At 50.5% G+C, this 11,019-nt stretch overlaps 1 protein-coding gene across 1 annotated transcript in view; it reads right to left on the reverse strand.

Annotated features, from left to right (window-relative positions):
• Positions 1-8,153, reverse strand: part of LOC308147688 (plakophilin-4-like) — a gene marked incomplete at its 3' end in the record, with an annotated part of 31,214 nt that extends 23,061 nt beyond the window's left edge. Inside the window, exons 1-2 of the mRNA XM_080519984.1 lie at positions 8,134-8,153; positions 1,584-1,696 (exon numbers count right to left, since the gene is read on the reverse strand). The remainder of the gene's footprint in view (positions 1-1,583; positions 1,697-8,133) is intronic.
• Between the last annotated feature and the right edge of the window lie 2,866 nt (positions 8,154-11,019).

The raw sequence follows: 11,019 nt of genomic DNA on the forward strand, positions 1-11,019 counted from the left end.
CAGAGACATCATGGTACGTTACAGAGACGTCATCATGGTACATCTGTTACAGAGACATCATGGTACGTTACAGAGACGTCATCATGGTACATCTGTTACAGAGACATCATGGTACGTTACAGAGATGTCATCATGGTACGTTACAGAGACGTCACGGTACATTACAGTGTCGTCATGGTACGTTACAGAGACGTCATCATGGTACATCTGTTACAGAGATGTCATGGTACATTACAGAGATGTTACAGTACGTAACAGAGTCGTCATGGTACGTTACAGACATGTCATGGTACGTTACAGAGTCGTCATGGTACGTTACAGAGATGTCACAGTACGTTACAGAGTCATCATGGTACGTTACAGACATGTCATGGTACGTTACAGAGTCGTCATGGTACGTTACAGAGATGTCATGGTACGTTACAGAGATGTCACAGTACGTTACAGAGTCGTCATGGTACGTTACAGAGATGCCACGGTACGTTACAGAGATGTCACAGTACGTTACAGAGTCGTCATGGTACGTTACAGAGATGTCACGGTACGTTACAGAGATGTCACAGTACGTTACAGAGTCGTCATGGTACGTTACAGAGATGTCACGGTACGTTACAGAGTCGTCATGGTACGTTACAGAGATGTCACGGTACGTTACAGAGTCGTCATGGTACGTTACAGAGATGTCACGGTACGTTACAGAGATGTCACAGTACGCTACAGAGTCGTCATGGTACGTTACAGAGATGTCACGGTACGTTACAGAGTCGTCATGGTACGTTACAGAGATGTCACGGTACGTTACAGAGATGTCACAGTACGTTACAGAGTCGTCATGGTACGTTACAGAGATGTCACGGTACGTTACAGAGATGTCACGGTACGTTACAGAGATGTCACAGTACGCTACAGAGTCGTCATGGTACGTTACAGAGATGTCACGGTACGTTACAGAGTCGTCATGGTACGTTACAGAGATGTCACGGTACGTTACAGAGTCGTCATGGTACGTTACAGAGATGTCACGGTACGTTACAGAGATGTCACAGTACGTTACAGAGTCGTCATGGTACGTTACAGAGATGTCACAGTACGTTACAGAGATGTCACAGTACGTTACAGAGTCGTCATGGTACGTTACAGAGTCGTCATGGTACGTTACAGAGATGTCACAGTACGTTACAGAGTCATCATGGTAGGTTACAGAGTCGTCATGGTACGTTACAGAGATGTCATGGTACGTTACAGAGACATCATCATGGTACATCTGTTACAGAGATGTCATGGTACATCTGTTACAGAGATGTCACAGTACGTTACAGAGTCGTCATGGTAGGTTACAGAGTCGTCATGGTACGTTACAGAGACATCATCATGTACATCTGTTACAGAGATGTCATGGTACGTTACAGAGATGTCACAGTACGTTACAGAGATGTCACAGTACGTTACAGAGATGTCACAGTACGTTACAGAGTCGTCATCATGGTACATCTGTTACAGAGACAGATAAAGCAGGGACCGGCCATGGATGTTCACACATTAAAGTGTCTGATATAAAAAGCTTTCAGTGTGGTGAACCCTACCTGCTGCTGTCTCCCCCAGGTGACTCCGCTCCCAGCATGCACCTCTCCAGCTGGCTCGCCACAATCTGCCGTTCCTCCTCCAGCTCGCGAGTCAGACGCTCGAACTGTAGTTCCTGTGGAGACGTTAGTATTGTGAATTAAATGAGCCACTTTAAAATCTCTTTAACGCCATTTAGAGTGAAGATATACCAGTTACAAGATAAACCAGTTACACGATAAACCAGTTAGAAGATAAACAGGTTAGAATTTAAACCAGTTAGAAGATAAACCAGTTAGAATATAAACCAATTAGAGGATAAACCAGACCTACTGACCTCAGGTACCCTGACCTCTGACCTCCAGGTACTCTGACCTCTGATCTCCAGGTACTCTGACCTCTGTCCTCCAGGTACTCTGACCTACTGGCATCCAGGTACTCTGATCTCTGACCTCAGGTTCTGTGACCTCCAGGTACTCTGACCTCCAGGTACTCTGACCTCCAGGTACTCTGACCTCTAACCTCCAGGTACTCTGACCTCTGACCTCAGGTACTCTGACCTCAGGTACTCTGACCTCTAACCTCCAGGTACTCTGACCTCTGACCTCAGGTACTCTGACCTACTGACCTCCAGGTATTCTAACTTCTGACTTCCAGGTACTCTGTCCGCTGACCTCCAGGTACTCTGACCTACTGACCTCCAGGTACTTTGACCTCTGACCTCCAGGTACTCTGACCTCCAGGTAGTCTGACCTCTGACCTCGAGGTACTCTGACCTCCAGGTACTCTGACCTCTGACCTCAGGTACTCTGACCTCCAGGTAGTCTGACCTCTGATCTCAGGTACTCTGACCTCCAGGTACTCTGACCTCTGACCTCAGGTACTCTGACCTCCAGGTACTCTGACCTACTGACCTCCAGGTACTCTAACCTCTGACCTCCAGGTACTCAAAGTACCTGGAGGTCAGTAACCTCCAGGTACTTTGACCTTTGACCTTATGTATTTTGATCTCTGACCTCATGTAATTTGACCTCTGACCTCCAGGTACTTTGACCTCTGATCTCAGGTACTCTGACCTCCGGGGGATTGGATTGACTCCAGAGGTCAGAAACTCTGGGAAATCAGTTCAAGGTTACCCAGTTAATCTACATAATCTGATGTTAGAGGAGGAAGATGCTCTATAACCTGACATTAGAGGAGGATGTTAAGTAAATTTGTACTTGATGTTAATTATTAGTACTTGATATAATGAGAATTAATTCTTTGCAAGTTATCGTTGATTCATGCATGTTTGTGTTGAACACTGCTCACGACTGCAAGGTTACGAGCCGCGCTCACAGGAAGAGACTTGGACTGTCCACTGTGAGACGTCTTCAAGGTCTCTGGCCGCCGGGCCGGAGGAACATCTCATCTTAGGGCATTCTTGCCTTCTCAGCTCAAATAGAAGTGTACTTACACACACGCCCGAGAACCAGTGTTCACCTGCTTTGTTGTATCTCTGAATGAAAATGGAAACGCCTACTTCAACTGTGTGAATAAAATTGGGCAACAGAGGGAAGGAACTTTGCAGATCAATGAACAAGCTGTGAGGTGATTTCATTTCTCTGCCCTTGCAAGAACATCAATTCTTTTGATTGTCATTACTCTCGATACTGGGGTTTGTCTCTTTCTCTCATTCTTCCAGGTTTTATACCGAACAAAGATGCTCTATAATCTGACGTTAGAGGAAGATGCTCTATAATCTGATGTTAGAGCAGGACGATGCTCTATAATCTGACGTTAGAGGAGGAAGATGCTCTATAATCTGACGTAAAATGAGGAAGATGCTCTATAATCTGACGTAAGAGGAGGAAGATGCTCTATAATCTGGCGTAAGAGGAGGAAGATGCTCTATAAGCTGACGTTTGAGCAGGACGATGCTCTATAATCTGACGTTAGAGGAGGACGATGCTCTATAATCTGACGTTAGAGGAGGAAGATGCTCTATAATCTGACGTAAGAGGAGAAAGATGCTCTATAATCTGACGTTTGAGCAGGACGATGCTCTATAATCTGACGTTAGAGCAGGACGATGCTCTATAATCTGACGTTAGAGGAGGAAGATGCTCTATAATCTGACGTAAGAGGAGGAATATGCTCTATAATCTGACGTAAGAGGAGGAAGATGCTCTATAATCTGACGTTTGAGCAGGACGATGCTCTGTAATCTGACGTTAGAGGAGGAAGATGCTCTATAATCTGACGTAAGAGGGGGAAGATGCTCTATAATGTGATGTTAAAATGATAGCGCGCTGATAACATGAAAATAAATCACTGTTAACTCCATGTTTTTATTGTCAACTAGTTATTGATGAGTTCCATTAAGATTCTGGATGTTACCTGCTGATTAGAACAGATTGAACCCGACTACAACCTGAGACTCTACTAGCAGTAAACTCTTCATCTTGTCACCTCCAACTCATCTTCATCAGCCTCAGCCTTGTCAATCATCCCTCCCTCCCTCCCTCCCTCCCTCCCTCCCTCCCTCCCTCCCTCCCCTCCAATCCAGTGCAGTTCAGTGAAAGTGGTTTAAACTAATCCTTTCAAGACAATAAAAGACATTTAATGGCAGGCAGGTTTTCATGTGTTTGGTCTGTTGATAAAAGCTCATTGTATTTGGGTCAGGATGGTCATGTGACGCTCGGAGCCTCTTATTGTGGCGGTGCAGTGGATCAGCTTGTCTGCTCACCATGCTTATATTTGTAGATACACTGAAAAACTACCAGAAGAAATATCCATATCTTTATAAACGATACTAACTTCCCAGACCCAGCATTATATCGTTATAAATGAGACCAGCATCCCACGGGACGTGATGAGGCAAGATTAGACTGGATGAGATGAGCAGATGAGACAAGACAGGACAAGACAAGATGTGATAGGACGAGACGAGATGGGATGGGATGAGACAAGATGGGACAGGAAGAGACAGGACGAGATGTGATGGGACATAAGGAGACAGGACAGGACAAGATGTGGTGTGATAGGACGAGATGTGATAGGGCAAGACAGGATGAGACATGATGGGATGAGACGTGATGGGACAGGACGAGATGGTACAAGACGTGACGGGGTGAGACAAGATGTGACGGGATGAGATGTGATTTGGCAGGACGAGAAAGGACGAGACCTCATGAGACAAGACATGATGGGGTGAGACAAGATGTGACAGGGCAAAACATGATTGGACAGGACGAGAAAGGGTGAGACATAATGAGACAAGACATGATGGGGTGAGACAAGATGTGACAGGACGAGACATGATAGGACAGGACGTGATGGTCGTGAACGAGACAGGACGTGATGAGACAGGAAGTGGCGAGACAGGACTGGACAAGATGTGAACGAGGCAGGAGGAGCTGTGTCAGGACATGTCAAGACAAGACGTGACGGGACGTGATGGGACAGGACAAGACATGAAGTGACAATACGTGATTGGACAGGACGAGGCAAGAGGACGGGATGGTCGTGAACAAGACAAGGCGTGATGAGACAGGACGTGACGAGACAGGACTGGACAAGATGTGAATGAGGCAGGAGGAGCTGTGTCGGGACATGTCAAGACAAGACGTGACGGGACGTGATGGGACAGGACAAGACATGAAGTGACAATACGTGATTGGACAGGACGAGACAAGATGTGATGGGATGAGACAAGATGTGATCGACGGGACATGACAGGACGAGACGAGCTGGACAGAGGGGTGGAGGAGACAGGGCTTGTTGTTCCAGAGGTTCCAGCCGCAGGGCCAGGGGCCATCTGGCACCAGCTGGGGCACTGAACCAATGAGATTGGAGTATTGCCCCCCCCCCCTTAACAAGCCACGCCCCCCACGGCCCTGCGTCTTGTCCAGTCGCTGCCAGCAGTGAGGTTTTTATTACTGCATCTGATAATGTAGTCCTACTTTTGCTGCTCTGCTCTCGTCTGAAATAAGCTTTTATTCTGAAAGGCTGTGATTAACAATGCAGGACCTGTTTAGCTCCAGGGACAGAATGTCTCTCTCCTACCAACACACAACATGGTTCCATCAGTGAAGTCTTCATGTTGGACTGTTCCTCCAGCCACCTGGTCCTGTCCTCACTGATGATCATGTCCCCAGTCCTGTCCTCACTCAGGGTCCTGTCCTCTCTCATGGTCCTGTCCTCACTCAGAGTCCTGTCCTCACTCAGGGTCCTGTCCGTTGGTCCTGTCCTCACTGATGGTTCTGTCCTTTGTTGGTCCTCACTGATGGTTCTGTCCCTGGTTGGTCCTCACTGATGGTTCTGTCCCTGGTTTGTCTTCAGTGATGGTTCTGTCCCTGGTTGGTTCTCACTGATGGTTCTGTCCTTGGTTGGTCCTCACTGATGGTTCTGTCCCTGGTTTGTCTTCAGTGATGGTTCTGTCCCTGGTTGGTTCTCACTGATGGTTCTGTCCTTGGTTGGTCCTCACTGATGGTTCTGTCCCTGGTTAGTCCTCACTGATGGTTCCGTCACTGGTTTGTCTTCAGTGATGGTTCTGTCCCTGGTTGGTTCTCACTGATGGTTCTGTCCTTGGTTGGTCCTCACTGATGGTTCTGTCCTTGGTTGGTCCTCACTGATGGTTCCGTCACTGGTTTGTCAGTGATTGTTCTGTCCCTGGTTTGTCCTCCTCCAGTGATTCCAACATTTAAAGAATTTTCTCCTCCTAAGCAACCATTTGGACTAGAAAACAAGCGGCAGTGAAGCACAGACTGATTCACCTGGTTCTGGTTCATTAGGTTCTGGTTCACCGGGTTCTGGTGACAAGACAGCATGCTGTCACAGGCCCTCCTGTACCAGAACTATTTCTCTGTTTCCTGAGCAGACAGGCAGTTTCCTGAGCAGACAGGCAGTTTCCTGAGCAGACAGACAGGCAGTTTCCTGAGCAGACAGACAGGCAGTTTCCTGAGCAGACAGACAGTTTCCTGAGCAGACAGGCAGTTTGCTGAGCAGACAGGCAGTTTCCTGAGCAGACAGACAGGCAGTTTCCTGAGCAGACAGGCAGTTTCCTGAGCAGACAGACAGGAAGTTTCCTGAGCAGACAGACAGTTTCCTGAGCAGACAGGCAGTTTCCTGAGCAGACAGGCAGTTTCCTGAGCAGACAGGCAGTTTCCTGAGCAGACAGACAGGAAGTTTCCTGAGCAGACAGACAGTTTCCTGAGCAGACAGGCAGTTTCCTGAGCAGACAGGCAGTTTCCTGAGCAGACAGGCAGTTTGCTGAGCAGACAGACAGTTTTCCGAGGGACAGACAGACAGGTGAAGAAGAGTATCAGGTGGTTCCAGAACTGGACTACAGGCGGTTCAGCAAGAGAACCAGGACCTGCAGCTGGTACCAGTCAAACCTCTTCCAGAACCTGATTTCCAGCTGCTCTGCTGACTCGGCGCCACAAATCAATCCCAGCATGCTGAGAGCCGAGTGTGCATCTTCTTTTCCAGCAGCGCCATGCGTCACGTTGGGCTGATGGACGTCCCCCCAAGCAGACCGGCTGATGGACGTCCCCCCAGGAAGACCGGCTGATGGACGTCCCCCCAGGAAGACCGGCTGATGGACGTCCCCCAAGCAGACCGGCTGATGGACGTCCCCCAAGCAGACCGGCTGATGGACGTCCCCCAAGGCAGACCGGCTGATGGACGTCCCCCAAGCAGACCGGCTGATGGACGTCCCCCCAGGAAGACCGGCTGATGGACGTCCCCCAAGGCAGACCGGCTGATGGACGTCCCCCCAGGCAGACCGGCTGATGGACGTCCCCCAAAGCAGACCGGCTGATGGACGTCCCCCCAGGCAGACCGGCTGATGGACGTCCCCCCAGGCAGACCGGCTGATGGACGTCCCCCCAGGCAGACCGGCTGATGGACGTCCCCCCAGGCAGACCGGCTGATGGACGTCCCCCAAAGCAGACCGGCTGATTGGCGTCCCCCCAGGAAGACCGGCTGATGGACGTTCCCCCAGGCAGACCGGCTGATTGGCGTCCCCCCAGGAAGACCGGCTGATGGACGTCCCCCAAGGCAGACCGGCTGATGGACGTCCCCCCAGGCAGACCGGCTGATTGGCGTCCCCCCAGGAAGACCGGCTGATGGACGTCCCTCCAGGCAGACCGGCTGATCGTACAGGTCCGACTATAGAGCATCTTCCTCCTCTAACACCAGATTATAGAGCATCTTCCTCCTCTAACATCAGATTACAGAGCATCTTCCTCCCCTAACGTCAGATTATAGAGCATCTTCCTCCTCTAACGTCAGATTATAGAGCATCTTCCTCCTCTAACATCAGATTACAGAGCATCTTCCTCCCCTAACGTCAGATTATAGAGCATCTTCCTCCCCTAACGTCAGATTATAGAGCATCCTCCTCCCCTAACGTCAGATTATAGAGCATCTTCCTCCTCTAACGTCAGGTTATAGAGCATCTTCCTCCTCTAACGTCAGGTTATAGAGCATCTCCCTCCTCAGTATGTATTGGAGCTGACAGGAAGCTGAGCTCTGAAACAGCACTGTGAATGTGGTGGAGGTGGAGGTGGAGGTGGAGGTGTGTCCTACCTGCTCTTTGACAGAAGCCAGCAGGGTGGAGGTGGTGGTGGAGGTGGGGGTGGTGGTGGAGTCCAGTGGCAGACCAGCACCCCTCGGTCGGTCTGGGACCAGTATAGGTCCCTCCTCAGGGTCTCCCTCCTCCATCTCCTCCACCTACTGGTGGTGGTCCACAGCCGGTCCTGAGGTCCCCTCTGGCCCTGCAGAAGGACTACAGCTGGTCAGGATCTGGACCATCTGGACCAGGAAGATCCACATGGAGCAGGATTAGGATACTAGTTTCCTGAGTCCTCCAAGTCTGACCCTGTTCTACTGATCCTCCAGGACCCATCCTGTCCCTGTGAACCTTTATACAACACCACCACCATGCTCCACCTCTACACTGACTGGGTGGAGGTTCCCTGTATAGGCTCAGTGGGTGGAGGTTCCCTGTATAGGCTCAGTGGGTGGAGGTTTCCTGTATAGACTCAGTGGGTGGAGGTTTCCTGTATAGGCTCAGTGTGTGGAGGTTTCCTGTATAGACTCAGTGGGTGGAGGTTTCCTGTATAGGCTCAGTGGGTGGAGGTTTCCTGTATAGGCTCAGTGGGTGGAGGTTTCCTGTATAGACTCAGTGGGTGGAGGTTTCCTGTATAGGCTCAGTGGGTGGAGGTTTCCTGTATAGGCTCAGTGGGTGGAGGTTCCCTGTATAGACTCGGTGGGTGGATGTTTCCTGTATAGACTCAGTGGGTTGAGGTTTCCTGTATAGACTCAGTGGGTGGAGGTTTCCTGTATAGACTCAGTGGGTGGAGGTTCCCTGTATAGGCTCAGTGGGTTGAGGTTTCCTGTATAGACTCAGTGGGTGGATGTTTCCTGTATAGGCTCAGTGGGTTGAGGTTTCCTGTATAGACTCAGTGGGTTGAGGTTTCCTGTATAGACTCAGTGTGTGGATGTTTCCTGTATAGACTCAGTGGGTTGAGGTTTCCTGTATAGACTCAGTGGGTGGATGTTTCCTGTATAGACTCAGTGGGTTGAGGTTTCCTGTATAGACTCAGTGGGTTGAGGTTTCCTGTATAGACTCAGTGGGTTGAGGTTTCCTGTATAGACTCAGTGGGTGGAGGAGGACCTACAACAACAGTCTGGATAATGAGGCTCAATAAGAAGCTTATATTAATCATATAATCTAAAATCTGTATCGATCTACTGATCATCTGTCCTCGTTTCCCTGGAGACCAGGAGCCTAGAGACACCCGGTACCGGTGCACCGGAGAGCAGGAGGTAGAGACACCCGGTACTGCAGGTAGAGACACCCGGTACCCGGTGCACCGGAGAGCAGGAGCCTGCAGGTAGAGACACCCGGTACCCGGTGCACCGGAGAGCAGGAGCCTGCAGGTAGAGACACCCAGTACCCGGTGCACCGGAGAGCAGGAGCCTGCAGGTAGAGACACCCGGTACCCGGTGCACCGGAGAGCAGGAGCCTGCAGGTAGAGACACCCGGTACCCGGTGCACCGGAGAGCAGGAGCCTGCAGGTAGAGACACCCGGTACCCGGTGCACCGGAGAGCCTCGGGATACCGCCAGTGTTTCCAGACAGCGAGCCTCCGTCCCGTAGCTGCTACACATTAACGACCTGCACCCGGACAAAGATGACGTCACACCGAACCGGAGACCCAGGCACCAGGACCGGACACCAAGGATCCGGACCGGTGCCCTGGGCTCCGGTCGGGCGGCGGCTGTCAGAGCGACTCACCCGCCAGATGTTGGAAGCAGGCCACAGCTGGGTCCGTGCTGCTACGCCTCCATCCCGGTGCTGCAGGAGACCGTGACACTCCTACATGCCCGTCAGACACAGGCGCTTTCCTTCACGTCCTCAGTCTCCCGGTGCTCCGTTTTTCCTTGATTTAATCCGAAGCGGGTCTTGATGCAGCGTCCAGCCTGATCCGAAGGGCACCCGACAACCAGCAACCAGCAACCAGCAACCTGCCCAGCCAGCCACGGCTACCGATCAGCAACGTGACGTCATCATGCGGTGATGGATCACCCTCCGATACAGGAATCGATCCGGGAGCAGCTGCAGGAGAGGATCGATGCGGAGCAGGAGCAGCTGCAGCGCGCGTGCGTGTTTCCTCTCGTGCACGAACGGCTGTGGGCCTGAGCCCCGCCCCCTCCCAACCTGCCCCTACCCCTACCCTACCCTACCCAAACAACAGAAAAACGGTTGTTTTGTTTTGAGTCCTGCTCCGGTGACTGATTTTTATTGGGAAATGAAGTCAGTTTAATTTGAAGGAACTGTTGTGGAGCTGCTGCAGTCTCCCTCTAATCCAGATTATAGAGCAGGGGTGGGGAACCCTGGTCCTCGAGAGCTGCAGTCCTGCAGATTCTCGATGTTTCCCTGCTCAAACACACCTGAGTTCTCACCATGAGGCTCCAGAAGCTTGATAACGAGCCACTGATCGCTGTCAGCTGTGTCGGTGTGAGGACCAGGGTTCCCCACCGCTGGTATAGAGCATCTTCCTCCTCTAACACCAGATTATAGAGCATCTTCTTCCTAAAAAAACAACCAACCAGTGCAAAGCTGAATATGTCAACAGGGGATTCATACAGCTGACATGTAAAAATATTGAGGGCGTGTTTTGAATCACTGACCAATCAGCAGATGGCTCTTCAAACTCAGACCATGGTCCTCTTTACACAAGTTGTTGCCATTTGATTGTACTCTAAAAATGTAGTAAACATTTGACTTGTCATAGTTTTTCTTGTGAAAAGGCTCAGAAGCGTCATGGGCCCTGAGGAGAAGAGTTTTCCTGTTGGGACTGAAATGACCCTGAAGATGCTCTTGAGGTCTTTCTCAACATATGCTGCTGAAAAAATAAAGGGACCACTCAAATAACATCCTAGATCGCAAATGAAATATTGCAGTTGA

This window comes from Blennius ocellaris, assembly GCF_963422515.1.
Source record: "Blennius ocellaris genome assembly, chromosome: 24".
Lineage (NCBI taxonomy): Eukaryota > Metazoa > Chordata > Actinopteri > Blenniiformes > Blenniidae > Blennius > Blennius ocellaris.